This window comes from Coenobita brevimanus, chromosome 71 (assembly GCF_032717465.1).
Source record: "Coenobita brevimanus isolate Jiangsu-jjx chromosome 71, ASM3271746v2, whole genome shotgun sequence".
Lineage (NCBI taxonomy): Eukaryota > Metazoa > Arthropoda > Malacostraca > Decapoda > Coenobitidae > Coenobita > Coenobita brevimanus.
In genome coordinates this window covers 24,996,018-25,013,032 of record NC_137024.1, presented here as the reverse complement: position 1 = coordinate 25,013,032, position 17,015 = coordinate 24,996,018, and positions in this window count along the sequence as shown.

The following is a 17,015-nucleotide window of genomic DNA, read 5'->3' as shown; positions in this document are numbered from 1 at the left end:
GAAGAGATTTGTTGTGGAATAGATACAGAAGACACAATAGTGAAAGGGCATATAATAATTACAAACAGGCAAGAAACGACTATACAAGAATAAGGAGGGAAGCCCAAAAACAGTTTGAGGAGGATATAATAAATAAAAGTAGTGATCAACCAAAGCTGTTTTACAGCTATATCAGAAGCAAAACTAAAGTAAAAGATATAATACAATCCATTACGGACGAGGGAATCACTTATACACAAGAGAAAGATATTTGTGAAGTACTAAATAAGAATTTCCAATTAGTTTTTACAGAAGAAAAAAATTTTGAGGGGGACTATGTGGAACACGCATGTCCACACATACTACCAGATATACAAATAGCAGAAAAAGTAATACAGGAGGAGTTAAGTAGATTAGACAGAGGAAAAGCAAGTGGTCCTGATGAAATTTCATGTTGGGTATTACGAGAATGTGCAAAGGAGTTAAGTAAACCATTATTTTTAATTTTCAAGAAATCCTTGAGTCAAGGTAAACTACCTGATATTTGGAAAAAAGCAAATATTGTCCCCTTATTCAAGAAAGGAAATAGACAAAATCCACTCAACTACCGACCAGTATCACTGACCAGTGTTGTAAGCAAGGTATTAGAAAAACTAATAAGAAAAGCTTTGGTAAATCATCTAGAAGAACACAGTATGATAACAGAAAGACAGTTTGGTTTCAGAAAAGGAAAATCATGTGTTACTAATCCGTTGAGCTACTATGACAGAGTAACAAACACAATACAGGAAAGGGAAGGATGGGTGGACAGTATCTATTTAGATTTCAAGAAAGCTTTTGACACAGTACCACACCAAAGACTTTTATGGAAACTGTACCATCAAGGAGGAATTGGAGGGAAACTGTTTTGTTGGATGCAAGACTTTCTCATAAAAAGAGAAATGAGGACAGTACTAACAGGAAACTACTCATCATGGAAAGAAGTGACTAGTGGAGTACCACAGGGTTTAGTGCTGGCACCAATCATGTTTTTAGTGTATATAAATGATATAAACAGTAACACTGGAAATGAGAGCTGTCTGAATATGTTTGCAGATGATGCAAAAATACAAAGGAGAATTACTAACACAGACTCTTGTAACGAGCTACAAGAAGAATTAAATAAACTTCATGAATGGAGTAGTGCATGGCAAATGGAATTCAATGTAGACAAGTGTCATGTAATCAAGTTTGGTAAAAGTGGAAAAAGACCTGATTGGGATTATACGTTAGGAAATAAAACCCTATACACATCAGAAAGAGAGAAAGACCTAGGTGTGATTATCAATAACAGACTATCTCCGGCTGACCACATCAGCGAGAAGGTACGGAACATGTATACACTGCTTGCAAATATGAGAATAGCATTCACATAAATAAATGAAGACATGCTAAGAAGGATAATAACATCATTCATTAGACCAACCCTGGAATATGCATCAGTAGTCTGGAGTCCTCATCTCAAAAAGCACATAGACAAGATTGAAAAAGTTCAAAGGGCCGCTACAAGATGGATACCAAGCTTAAGGGACCTAAGCTACGAAGAAAGACTAAATAAACTGAATCTACGAACACTACAGGAGAGGAGGAAAAGAGGTGACATGATAATGCTATATAAATGCATATCAGGAAAGGAGAAAATAGACATAAATGATTACTTAACATATGGAGAAGCATCAGCAAAAGGACACTGCAAAAAACTGCATAAGAAGAGAGGTGATACAGACGTAAGGAAATTCAGTTTCCCAAACAGAGCAATTGATCAATGGAATGAACTACCGAATGAAATAGTGTGTGCCAAAACAATTCACAATTTTAAGGATATGTACGATAAATATGGTTTAAGACACGGGACAGTACGAGCTTGAATCATTCCTGTAAAGATACAATTAGGTAAGAACAATTAGGTAAGAACAAACACACACACACACACACACACACACACACACACACACACACACACACAAATATTGTCCCCTTATTCAAGAAAGGAAATAGACAATATCCACTCAACTACCGACCAGTATCACTGACCAGTGTTGTAAGCAAAATATTAGAAAAACTTATAAGAAAAGCTTGGGTAAATCATCTAGAAGAACACAGTATGATAACAGAAAGACAGTTTGGTTTCAGAAAAGGAAAATCATGTGTTACTAATCTGTTGAGCTACTATGACAGAGTAACAAACACAATACAGGAAAGGGAAGGATGGGTGGACAGTATCTATTTAGATTTCAAGAAAGCTTTTGACACAGTACCACACCAAAGACTTTTATGGAAACTGTACCATCAAGGAGGAATTGGAGGGAAACTGTTTTGTTGGATGCAAGACTTTCTCATAAAAAGAGAAATGAGGACAGTACTAAGAGGAAACTACTCATCATGGAAAGAAGTGACTAGTGGAGTACCACAGGGTTTAGTGCTGGCACCAATCATGTTTTTAGTGTATATAAATGATATAAACAGTAACACTGGAAATAAGAGCTGTCTGAATATGTTTGCAGATGATGCAAAAATTCAAAGGAGAATTACTAACACAGACTCTTGTAACGAGCTACAAGAAGAATTAAATAAACTTCATGAATGGAGTAGTACATGGCAAATGGAATTCAATGTGGACAAGTGTCATGTAATCAAGTTTGGTAAAAGTGGAAAAAGACCTGATTGGGATTATACGTTAGGAAATAAAACCCTATACACATCAGAAAGAGAGAAAGACCTAGGTGTGATTATCAATAACAGACTATCTCCGGCTGACCACATCAGCGAGAAGGTACGGAACATGTATACACTGCTTGCAAATATGAGAATAGCATTCACATAAATAAATGAAGACATGCTAAGAAGGATAATAACATCATTCATTAGACCAACCCTGGAATATGCATCAGTAGTCTGGAGTCCTCATCTCAAAAAGCACATAGACAAGATTGAAAAAGTTCAAAGGGCCGCTACAAGATGGATACCAAGCTTAAGGGACCTAAGCTACGAAGAAAGACTAAATAAACTGAATCTACCAACACTACAGGAGAGAAGGAAAAGAGGTGACATGATAATGCTATATAAATGCATATCAGGAAAGGAGAAAATAGACATAAATGATTACTTAACATATGGAGAAGCATCAGCAAAAGGACACTGCAAAAAACTGCATAAGAAGAGAGGTGATACAGACGTAAGGAAATTCAGTTTCCCAAACAGAGCAATTGATCAATGGAATGAACTACCGAATGAAACAGTGTGTGCCAAAACAATTCACAAATTTAAGGATATGTACGATAAATATGGTTTAAGACACGGGACAGTACGAGTTTGACTCATTCCTGTAAACATACAATTAGGTAAGAACAATTAGGTAAGAACAAACACACACACACACACACACACACACACACACACACACACACACACACACACACACACACACACACACACACACACACACACACACAAATATTGTCCCCTTATTCAAGAAAGGAAATAGACAAAATCCACTCAACTACCGACCAGTATCACTGACCAGTGTTGTAAGCAAAATATTAGAAAAACTTATAAGAAAAGCTTGGGTAAATCATCTAGAAGAACACAGTATGATAACAGAAAGACAGTTTGGTTTCAGAAAAGGAAAATCATGTGTTACTAATCTGTTGAGCTACTATGACAGAGTAACAAACACAATACAGGAAAGGGAAGGATGGGTGGACAGTATCTATTTAGATTTCAAGAAAGCTTTTGACACAGTACCACACCAAAGACTGTTATGGAAACTGTACCATCAAGGAGGAATTCGAAGCAAACTGTTTTGTTGGATGCAAGACTTTCTCATAAAAAGAGAAATGAGGACAGTACTAAGAGGAAACTACTCATCATGGAAAGAAGTGACTAGTGGAGTACCACAGGGTTCAGTGCTGGCACCAATCAGGTTTTTAGTGTATATAAATGATATAAACAGTAACACTGGATATGAGAGCTATCTGAATATGTTTGCAGATGATGCAAAAATACAAAGGAGAATTACTAACACAGACTCCTGTAAAGAGCTACAAGAAGAATTAAATAAACTTCATGAATGGAGTAGTACATGGCAAATGGAATTCAATGTGGACAAGTGTCATGTAATCAAGTTTGGTAAAAGTGGAAAAAGACCTGATTGGGATTATAAGTTAGGAAATAAAACCCTATACACATCAGAAAGAGACAAAGACCTAGGTGTGATTATCAATAACAGACTATCTCCGGCTGACCACATCAGCAAGAAGGTACGGAACATGTATACACTGCTTGCAAATATGAGAATAGCATTCACATACATAAATGAAGACATGCTAAGAAGGATAATAACATCATTCATTAGACCAACCCTGGAATATGCATCAGTAGTCTGGAGTCCTCATCTCAAAAAGCATATAGACAAGATTGAAAAAGTTCAAAGGGCCGCTACAAGATGGATACCAAGTTTAAGGGACCTAAGCTACGAAGAAAGACTAAATAAACTGAATCTACCAACACTACAGGAGAGAAGGAAAAGAGGTGACATGATACTGCTATATAAGTGCATATCAGGAAAGGAGAAAATAGACATAAATGATTACTTAACATATGGAGAAGCATCAGCAAGAGGACACTGCAAAAAACTGCATAAGAAGAGAGGTGATAAAGACGTAAGGAAATTCAGTTTCCCAAACAGAGCAATTGATCAATGGAATGCACTACCGAATGAAATAGTGTGTGCCAAAACAATTCACAAATTTAAGGATATGTACGATAAATATGGTTTAAGACACGGGACAGTACGAGCTTGACTCATTCCTGTAAAGATACAATTAGGTAAGAACACACACACAGAGGCAGCCAAAGGAGGCAGACGTGCGACATCGGTGCGCCGTACCGGACCAACACGGCCAGTGGCATTACCTAAATTAGTATCTTTGAATGAGTCAAGCTCTGTACCAGGTTAGACTAAATGATTTTTCATTATTAAAAGGAAAAAAAAAGTTTAAACAAGATTGGTTCAAACAGAACAAAGAACCACGAGGAAATGCGCTGAGTCAGCTGGGTTTGTTTAGACTACAGCAACACGGGGAAAGTGTACATACTCAGTAAGTACATACTCTGTTCATTTAGTATTAGAAAATGGATACATACTTCAGTAAAACAAATTTGGAAAAGAAAAGGGATAAAAGTAAAAAGCAAAATGATGATTTCTACCAAGAACTGGTTGAAGTGGAGACTCACAATAGACTGGTTGAACGTGTACACAAACTAGAAATGGCTTTCAAAAATGAAATTGATGAAATAAAGAAGCAAATGCACTTGCAACAGGAAGAGATAGAAAAACTAGGAAGGGAGGCCAATAAGAAAGACACAACCATCAGTGAACTAACAGTGGAATTGAGTACGCTTAGGAAGAAAATGAGTGAAATGGCAAGTACAGTAGTCAATCACGAAAGTGTTATGGAAGAGTTCAAAAACGACACAGAGACAATTAGGCAAGCAAGCAGTCTTATGGACCAGAGCAGTGATACTGAGGAGAAGATAACACAGGTGAATGAAGCTGTGCAAAGCTACAAAAATGATGTAGAAACCACGTATGCTGAAATGGTGAAAGTAAAGAAAGACTTAGAAACAAGGGTGGAGGAAAAAAGCATTAAAAAGGAAGTGAAAAGAATAATCCAAAACAATCCAAAGTTAGTCAGAGATTCAGTAGAGATAAATAAATCAATAGTAATCACTGGTATAGAAGAGGAAGAAGTTAAAAACAAGATCACAAGAGACAAAAAGGAGATGGCAAATGTAATGAGCTTACTGAAAGAAGTATGAGAGGAAATCTGTAGTAAAGACATAGAGGAACACAAAAGGTTAGGGAAATACGAGAAAAGCAAGACAAGACCTCTAAAGGTGACTTTCCAGAGTGTAAACACTGTGAAAGAGATACTAAAAAATGCAAAGAATCTTATGGAAAAAGAGGAGTTCAAAAATGTATGGACAAAAAGATGCCTAACACAAGAGGAACTGGAATTACTGAAAGAGAAAAGGGAGGAAGCAAAAACAAAAAATGAGGGAAGATCAGAAGAGAAGATTTTTTTTTTTTTTTTTACAAAGTAATAGGATTGAAGGTACGAAAGTGGTACACAAACAGAATGGAAGAAAAAGAAGGAAGGTAGTAGAACCATGTCCTGACAAGTATATAAACAAGATGATAAAGTTGATGTACTCAAATGTGGATGGAATGGTATCTAAATTACTAGAGATGAATGATTATGTAAGAGAAAATGAACCACAAATAATATGCCTAACTGAAACAAAATTAACACCAAGGATATCCAATGACATACTAAACTTAGAGGAATACAATATATGGAGAAGAGACAGAAATTTAAAAAAAGGAGGAGGAATTATAATATTAACTAAGAAAAATCTAAAAGTCAAAGAAATAAAACTAGATATACCATCACAAGTAGAACTGATTGCAGTGGAGATCGACATATCTGAAGGTAAAGTAATTGTAGCCAATTTGTATATGCCACCCAGATCAAACACATGGGAAAGAGACGAATATGAGGACCTGGCAGAGAGTACAATTCAGAGTATAAGATCATTGCTACATAAAATGGAAGAGAAATCGGAAAGAATTATACTAACTGGGGACTTAAATACAAATATAAATTGGAATACTCTCGATATAAATAGCCAAGAAAGCTGTTGGGACCAAAAGCTCCTGGATCTCGTACAAGAGCTTTTCTTAACGCAACATGTGAGGGAAACCACCAGAAAAAGAGGATTCGATGTACCTTCAGTGCTAGATCTAATATTTACTAGGCAAGAAAATGATATTGACAGTTTAATATATCACCCTCCACTCGGCAAAAGCGATCATGCAGTACTAAATTATAACTTCAGGATAGCATATGACATAGTAAACAGCAATGACAGTTACAAAAAGAGCCTAAACTATAAAAAGGGAAATTATCAAGACCTAAAGAAATATTTCTTAAAAGTTGATTGGGAAAATGAGCTTAGAGGACAAGATTTAAATGCTGTATATAAAATTTTTTGTGAATTTTATGAAATAGGAGTCCAGACCAGAAGTACATCCCACAGCACAAAGAAGTAGATAAGAAAATACAGAAATGGTTCAATACAGAATGTAAAAAATCAAAAGAAAGAAGAGATTTGTTGTGGAATAGATACAGAAGACACAATAGTGAAAGGGCGTATAATAATTACAAACAGGCAAGAAACGACTATACAAGAATAAGGAGGGAAGCCCAAAAACAGTTTGAGGAGGATATAATAAATAAAAGTAGTGATCAACCAAAGCTATTTTACAGCTATATCAGAAGCAAAACCAAAGTAAAAGATATAATACAATCCATTACGGACGAGGGAATCACTTATACACAAGAGAAAGATATTTGTGAAGTACTAAATAAGAATTTCCAATTAGTTTTTACAGAAAAAAAAAAAAATTTGAGAGGGACTATGTGGAACACGCATGTCCACACATACTACCAGATATACAAATAGCAGAAAAAGTAATACAGGAGGCGTTAAGTAGATTAGACCGAGGAAAAGCAAGTGGTCCTGATGAAATTTCATGTTGGGTACTACGAGAATGTGCAAAGGAGTTAAGTAAACCATTATTTTTAATTTTCAAGAAATCCTTGAGTCAAGGTAAACTACCTGATATTTGGAAAAAAGCAAATATTGTCCCCTTATTCAAGAAAGGAAATAGACAAAATTCACTCAACTACCGACCAGTATCACTGACCAGTGTTGTAAGCAAGGTATTAGAAAAACTTATAAGAAAAGCTTGGGTAAATCATCTAGAAGAACACAGTATGATAACAGACAGTTTGGTTTCAGAAAAGGAAAATCATGTGTTACTAATCTGTTGAGCTACTATGACAGAGTAACAAACACAATACAGGAAAGGGAAGGATGGGTGGACAGTATCTATTTAGATTTCAAGAAAGCTTTTGACACAGTACCACACCAGAGACTTTTATGGAAACTGTACCATGAAGGAGGAATTCGAGGCAAACTGTTTTGTTGGATGCAAGACTTTCTCATAAAAAGAGAAATGAGGACAGTACTAAGAGGAAACTACTCATCATGGAAAGAAGTGACTAGTGGAGTACCACAGGGTTCAGTGCTGGCACCAATCAGGTTTTTAGTGTATACTCGTATAAATGATATATACAGTAACACTGGAAATGATAGCTATCTGAATATGTTTGCAGATGATGCAAAAATACAAAGGAGAATTACTAACACAGACTCTTGTAAAGAGCTACGAGAAGAATTAAATAAACTTCATGAATGGAGTAGTACATGGCAAATGGAATTCAATGTGGACAAGTGTCATGTAATCAAGTCTGGTAAAAGTGGAAAAAGACCTGATTGGGATTATACGTTAGGAAATAAAACCCTATACACATCAGAAAGAGAGAAAGACCTAGGTGTGATTATCAATAACAGACTATCTCCGGCTGACCACATCAGCGAGAAGGTACGGAACATGTATACACTGCTTGCAAATATGAGAATAGCATTCACATACATAAATGAAGATATGCTAAGAAGGATAAAAACATCATTCATTAGACCAACCCTGGAATATGCATCAGTAGTCTGGAGTCCTCATCTCAAAAAGCATATAGACAAGATTGAAAAAGTTCAAAGGGCCGCTACAAGATGGATACCAAGCTTAAGTGACCTAAGCTACGAAGAAAGACTAAATAAACTGAATCTACCAACACTACAGGAGAGAAGGAAAAGAGGTGACATGATACTGCTATATAAGTGCATATCAGGAAAGGAGAAAATAGACATAAATGATTACTTAACATATGGAGAAGCATCAGCAAGAGGACACTGCAAAAAACTGCATAAGAAGAGAGGTGATAAAAACGTAAGGAAATTCAGTTTCCCAAACAGAGCAATTGATCAATGGAATGCACTACCGAATGAAATAGTGTGTGCCAAAACAATTCACAAATTTAAGGATATGTACGATAAATATGGTTTAAGACACGGGACAGTACGAGCTTAACTCATTCCTGTAAAGATACAATTAGGTAAGAACACACACACAGAGGCAGCCAAAGGAGACAGACGTGCGACATCGGTGCGCCGTACCGGACCAACACGGCCAGTGGCATTACCTAAATTAGTATCTTTGAATGAGTCAAGCTCTGTACCAGGTTAGACTAAATGATTTTTCATTATTAAAAGGAAAAAAAAAAAGTTTAAACAAGATTGGTTGAAACAGAACAAAGAACCACGAGGAAATGCGCTGAGTCAGCTGGGTTTGTTTAGACTACAGCAACACGGGGAAAGTGTACATACTCAGTAAGTACATACTCTGTTCATTTAGTATTACAAAATGGATACATACTTCAGTAAAACAAATTTGGAAAAGAAAAGGGATAAAAGTAAAAAGCAAAATGATGATTTCTACCAAGAACTGGTTGAAGTGGAGACTCACAATAGACTGGTTGAACGTGTACACAAACTAGAAATGGCTTTTAAAAATGAAATTGATGAAATAAAGAAGCAAATGCGCTTGCAACAGGAAGAGATAGAAAAACTAGGAAGGGAGGCCAATAAGAAAGACACAACCATCAGTGAACTAACAGTGGAATTGAGTACGCTTAGGAAGAAAGTGAGTGAAATGGCAAGTACAGTAGTCAATCACGAGAGTGTTATGGAAGAGTTCAAAAATGACACAGAGACAATTAGGCAAGCAAGCAGTCTTATGGACCAGAGCAGTGATATTGAGGAGAAGATAACACAGGTGAATGAAGCTGTGCAAAGCTACAAAAATGATGTAGAAACCACGTATGCTGAAATGGTGAAAGTAAAGAAAGACTTAGAAACAAGGGTGGAGGAAAAAAGCATTAAAAAGGAAGTGAAAAGAATAATCCAAAACAATCCAAAGTTAGTCAGAGATTCAGTAGAGATAAACAAATCAATAGTAATCACTGGTATAGAAGAGGAAGAAGTTAAAAACAAGATCACAAGAGACAAAAAGGAGATGGCAAATGTAATGAGCTTACTGAAAGAAGTATGAGAGGAAATCTGTAGTAAAGACATAGAGGAACACAAAAGGTTAGGGAAATACGAGAAAAGCAAGACAAGACCTCTAAAGGTGACTTTCCAGAGTGTAAACACTGTGGAAGAGATACTAAAAAATGCAAAGAATCTTATGGAAAAAGAGGAGTTCAAAAATGTATGGATAAAAAGATGCCTAACACAAGAGGAACTGGAATTACTGAAAGAGAAAAGGGAGGAAGTAAAAACAAAAAATGAGGGAAGATCAGAAGAGGAAAAGAAGAATTTTTTTTTTTTTTTACAAAGTAATAGGATTGCAGGTACGAAAGTGGTACACAAACAGGATGGAAGAAAAAGGAGGAAGGTAGTAGAACCATGTCATGACAAGTATATAAACAAGATGATAAAGTTGATGTACTCAAATGTGGATGGAATGGTATCTAAATTACTAGAGATGAATGATTATGTAAGAGAAAATGAACCACAAATAATATGCCTAACTGAAACAAAATTAACACCAAGGATATCCAATGACATACTAAACTTAGAGGAATACAATATATGGAGAAGAGACAGAAATTTAAAAAAAGGAGGAGGAATTATAATATTAACTAAGAAAAATCTAAAAGTCAAAGAAATAAAACTAGATATACCATCACAAGTAGAACTGATTGCAGTGGAGATCGACATATCTGAAGGTAAAGTAATTGTAGCCAATTTGTATATGCCACCCAGATCAAACACATGGGAAAGAGACGAATATGAGGACCTGGCAGAGAGTACAATTCAGAGTATAAGATCATTGCTACATAAAATGGAAGAGAAATCGGAAAGAATTATATTAACTGGGGACTTCAATACAAATATAAATTGGAATACTCTGGATATAAATAGCCAAGAAAGCTCTTGGGACCAAAAGCTCCTGGATCTCGTACAAGAGTTTTTCTTAACGCAACATGTGAGGGAAACCACCAGAAAAAGAGGACTCGATGTACCTTCAGTGCTAGATCTAATATTTACTAGGCAAGAAAATGATATTGACAGTTTAATATATCACCCTCCACTCGGCAAAAGCGATCATGCAGTACTAAATTATAACTTCAGGATAGCATATGACATAGTAAACAGCAATGACAGTTACAAAAAGAGCCTAAACTATAAAAAGGGAAATTATCAAGACCTAAAGAAATATTTCTTAAAAGTTGATTGGGAAAATGAGCTTAGAGGACAAGATTTAAATGCTGTATATAAAAATTTTTGTGAATTTTATGAAATAGGAGTCCAGACCAGAAGTACATCCCACAGCACAAAGAAGTAGATAAGAAAATACAGAAATGGTTCAATACAGAATGTAAAAAATCAAAAGAAAGAAGCGATTTGTTGTGGAATAGATACAGAAGACACAATAGTGAAAGGGCGTATAATAATTACAAACAGGCAAGAAACGACTATACAAGAATAAGGAGGGAAGCCCAAAAACAGTTTGAGGAGGATATAATAAATAAAAGTAGTGATCAACCAAAGCTATTTTACAGCTATATCAGAAGCAAAACCAAAGTAAAAGATATAATACAATCCATTACGGACGAGGGAATCACTTATACACAAGAGAAAGATATTTGTGAAGTACTAAATAAGAATTTCCAATTAGTTTTTACAGAAGAAAAAAAATTTTGAGAGGGACTATGTGGAACACGCATGTCCACACATACTACCAGATATACAAATAGCAGAAAAAGTAATACAGGAGGCGTTAAGTAGATTAGACAGAGGAAAAGCAAGTGGTCCTGATGAAATTTCATGTTAGGTATTACGAGAATGTGCAAAGGAGTTAAGTAAACCATTATTTTTAATTTTCAAGAAATCCTTGAGTCAAGGTAAACTACCTGATATTTGGAAAAAAGCAAATATTGTCCCCTTATTCAAGAAAGGAAATAGACAAAATCCACTCAACTACCGAGCAGTATCACTGACCAGTGTTGTAAGCAAGGTATTAGAAAAACTTATAAGAAAAGCTTGGGTAAATCATCTAGAAGAACACAGTATGATAACAGAAAGACAGTTTGGTTTCAGAAAAGGAAAATCATGTGTTACTAATCTGTTGAGCTACTATGACAGAGTAACAAACACAATACAGGAAAGGGAAGGATGGGTGGACAGTATCTATTTAGATTTCAAGAAAGCTTTTGACACAGTACCACACCAAAGACTTTTATGGAAACTGTACCATCAAGGAGGAATTCGAGGCAAACTGTTTTGTTGGATGCAAGACTTTCTCATAAAAAGAGAAATGAGGACAGTACTAAGAGGAAACTACTCATCATGGAAAGAAGTGACTAGTGGAGTACCACAGGGTTCAGTGCTGGCACCAATCAGGTTTTTAGTGTATACTCGTATAAATGATATATACAGTAACACTGGAAATGATAGCTATCTGAATATGTTTGCAGATGATGCAAAAATACAAAGGAGAATTACTAACACAGACTCTTGTAAAGAGCTACGAGAAGAATTAAATAAACTTCATGAATGGAGTAGTACATGGCAAATGGAATTCAATGTGGACAAGTGTCATGTAATCAAGTCTGGTAAAAGTGGAAAAAGACCTGATTGGGATTATACGTTAGGAAATAAAACCCTATACACATCAGAAAGAGAGAAAGACCTAGGTGTGATTATCAATAACAGACTATCTCCGGCTGACCACATCAGCGAGAAGGTACGGAACATGTATACACTGCTTGCAAATATGAGAATAGCATTCACATACATAAATGAAGATATGCTAAGAAGGATAAAAACATCATTCATTAGACCAACCCTGGAATATGCATCAGTAGTCTGGAGTCCTCATCTCAAAAAGCATATAGACAAGATTGAAAAAGTTCAAAGGGCCGCTACAAGATGGATACCAAGCTTAAGTGACCTAAGCTACGAAGAAAGACTAAATAAACTGAATCTACCAACACTACAGGAGAGAAGGAAAAGAGGTGACATGATACTGCTATATAAGTGCATATCAGGAAAGGAGAAAATAGACATAAATGATTACTTAACATATGGAGAAGCATCAGCAAGAGGACACTGCAAAAAACTGCATAAGAAGAGAGGTGATAAAGACGTAAGGAAATTCAGTTTCCCAAACAGAGCAATTGATCAATGGAATGCACTACCGAATGAAATAGTGTGTGCCAAAACAATTCACAAATTTAAGGATATGTACGATAAATATGGTTTAAGACACGGGACAGTACGAGCTTGACTCATTCCTGTAAAGATACAATTAGGTAAGAACACACACACAGAGGCAGCCAAAGGAGGCAGACGTGCGACATCGGTGCGCTGTACCGGACCAACACGCCCAGTGGCATTACCTAAATTAGTATCTTTGAATGAGTCAAGCTCTGTACCAGGTTAGACTAAATGATTTTTCATTATTAAAAGGAAAAAAAAAGTTTAAACAAGATTGGTTGAAACAGAACAAAGAACCACGAGGAAATGCGCTGAGTCAGCTGGGTTTGTTTAGACTACAGCAACACGGGGAAAGTGTACATACTCAGTAAGTACATACTCTGTTCATTTAGTATTACAAAATGGATACATACTTCAGTAAAACAAATTTGGAAAAGAAAAGGGATAAAAGTAAAAAGCAAAATGATGATTTCTACCAAGAACTGGTTGAAGTGGAGACTCACAATAGACTGGTTGAACGTGTACACAAACTAGAAATGGCTTTTAAAAATGAAATTGATGAAATAAAGAAGCAAATGCGCTTGCAACAGGAAGAGATAGAAAAACTAGGAAGGGAGGCCAATAAGAAAGACACAACCATCAGTGAACTAACAGTGGAATTGAGTACGCTTAGGAAGAAAGTGAGTGAAATGGCAAGTACAGTAGTCAATCACGAGAGTGTTATGGAAGAGTTCAAAAATGACACAGAGACAATTAGGCAAGCAAGCAGTCTTATGGACCAGAGCAGTGATATTGAGGAGAAGATAACACAGGTGAATGAAGCTGTGCAAAGCTACAAAAATGATGTAGAAACCACGTATGCTGAAATGGTGAATGTAGAGAAAGACTTAGAAACAAGGGTGGAGGAAAAAAGCATTAAAAAGGAAGTGAAAAGAATAATCCAAAGCAATCCAAAGTTAGTCAGAGATTCAGTAGAGATAAACAAATCAATAGTAATCACTGGTATAGAAGAGGAAGAAGTTAAAAACAAGATCACAAGAGACAAAAAGGAGATGGCAAATGTAATGAGCTTACTGAAAGAAGTATGAGAGGAAATCTGTAGTAAAGACATAGAGGAACACAAAAGGTTAGGGAAATACGAGAAAAGCAAGACAAGACCTCTAAAGGTGACTTTCCAGAGTGTAAACACTGTGGAAGAGATACTAAAAAATGCAAAGAATCTTATGGAAAAAGAGGAGTTCAAAAATGTATGGATAAAAAGATGCCTAACACAAGAGGAACTGGAATTACTGAAAGAGAAAAGGGAGGAAGCAAAAACAAAAAATGAGGGAAGATCAGAAGAGGAGAAGAAGAATTTTTTTTTTTTTTACAAAGTAATAGGATTGCAGGTACGAAAGTGGTACACAAACAGGATGGAAGAAAAAGGAGGAAGGTAGTAGAACCATGTCATGACAAGTATATAAACAAGATGATAAAGTTGATGTACTCAAATGTGGATGGAATGGTATCTAAATTACTAGAGATGAATGATTATGTAAGAGAAAATGAACCACAAATAATATGCCTAACTGAAACAAAATTAACACCAAGGATATCCAATGACATACTAAACTTAGAGGAATACAATATATGGAGAAGAGACAGAAATTTAAAAAAAGAAGGAATTATAATATTAACTAAGAAAAATCTAAAAGTCAAAGAAATAAAACTAGATATACCATCACAAGTAGAACTGATTGCAGTGGAGATCGACATATCTGAAGGTAAAGTAATTGTAGCCAATTTGTATATGCCACCCAGATCAAACACATGGGAAAGAGACGAATATGAGGACCTGGCAGAGAGTACAATTCAGAGTATAAGATCATTGCTACATAAAATGGAAGAGAAATCGGAAAGAATTATATTAACTGGGGACTTCAATACAAATATAAATTGGAATACTCTGGATATAAATAGCCAAGAAAGCTCTTGGGACCAAAAGCTCCTGGATCTCGTACAAGAGTTTTTCTTAACGCAACATGTGAGGGAAACCACCAGAAAAAGAGGACTCGATGTACCTTCAGTGCTAGATCTAATATTTACTAGGCAAGAAAATGATATTGACAGTTTAATATATCACCCTCCACTCGGCAAAAGCGATCATGCAGTACTAAATTATAACTTCAGGATAGCATATGACATAGTAAACAGCAATGACAGTTACAAAAAGAGCCTAAACTATAAAAAGGGAAATTATCAAGACCTAAAGAAATATTTCTTAAAAGTTGATTGGGAAAATGAGCTTAGAGGACAAGATTTAAATGCTGTATATAAAAATTTTTGTGAATTTTATGAAATAGGAGTCCAGACCAGAAGTACATCCCACAGCACAAAGAAGTAGATAAGAAAATACAGAAATGGTTCAATACAGAATGTAAAAAATCAAAAGAAAGAAGCGATTTGTTGTGGAATAGATACAGAAGACACAATAGTGAAAGGGCGTATAATAATTACAAACAGGCAAGAAACGACTATACAAGAATAAGGAGGGAAGCCCAAAAACAGTTTGAGGAGGATATAATAAATAAAAGTAGTGATCAACCAAAGCTATTTTACAGCTATATCAGAAGCAAAACCAAAGTAAAAGATATAATACAATCCATTACGGACGAGGGAATCACTTATACACAAGAGAAAGATATTTGTGAAGTACTAAATAAGAATTTCCAATTAGTTTTTACAGAAGAAAAAAAATTTTGAGAGGGACTATGTGGAACACGCATGTCCACACATACTACCAGATATACAAATAGCAGAAAAAGTAATACAGGAGGCGTTAAGTAGATTAGACAGAGGAAAAGCAAGTGGTCCTGATGAAATTTCATGTTAGGTATTACGAGAATGTGCAAAGGAGTTAAGTAAACCATTATTTTTAATTTTCAAGAAATCCTTGAGTCAAGGTAAACTACCTGATATTTGGAAAAAAGCAAATATTGTCCCCTTATTCAAGAAAGGAAATAGACAAAATCCACTCAACTACCGAGCAGTATCACTGACCAGTGTTGTAAGCAAGGTATTAGAAAAACTTATAAGAAAAGCTTGGGTAAATCATCTAGAAGAACACAGTATGATAACAGAAAGACAGTTTGGTTTCAGAAAAGGAAAATCATGTGTTACTAATCTGTTGAGCTACTATAACAGAGTAACAAACACAATACAGGAAAGGGAAGGATGGGTGGACAGTATCTATTTAGATTTCAAGAAAGCTTTTGACACAGTACCACACCAAAGACTTTTATGGAAACTGTACCATCAAGGAGGAATTCGAGGCAAACTGTTTTGTTGGATGCAAGACTTTCTCATAAAAAGAGAAATGAGGACAGTACTAAGAGGAAACTACTCATCATGGAAAGAAGTGACTAGTGGAGTACCACAGGGTTCAGTGCTGGCACCAATCAGGTTTTTAGTGTATACTCGTATAAATGATATAAACAGTAACACTGGAAATGAGAGCTATCTGAATATGTTTGCAGATGATGCAAAAATACAAAGGAGAATTACTAACATAGACTCTTGTTAAGAGCTACGAGAAGAATTAAATAAACTTCATGAATGGAGTAGTACATGGCAAATGGAATTCAATGTGGAGAAGTGTCATGTAATCAAGTCTGGTAAAAGTGGAAGAAGACCTGATTGGGATTATACGTTAGGAAATAAAACCCTATACACATCAGAAAGAGAGAAAGACCTAGGTGTGATTATCAATA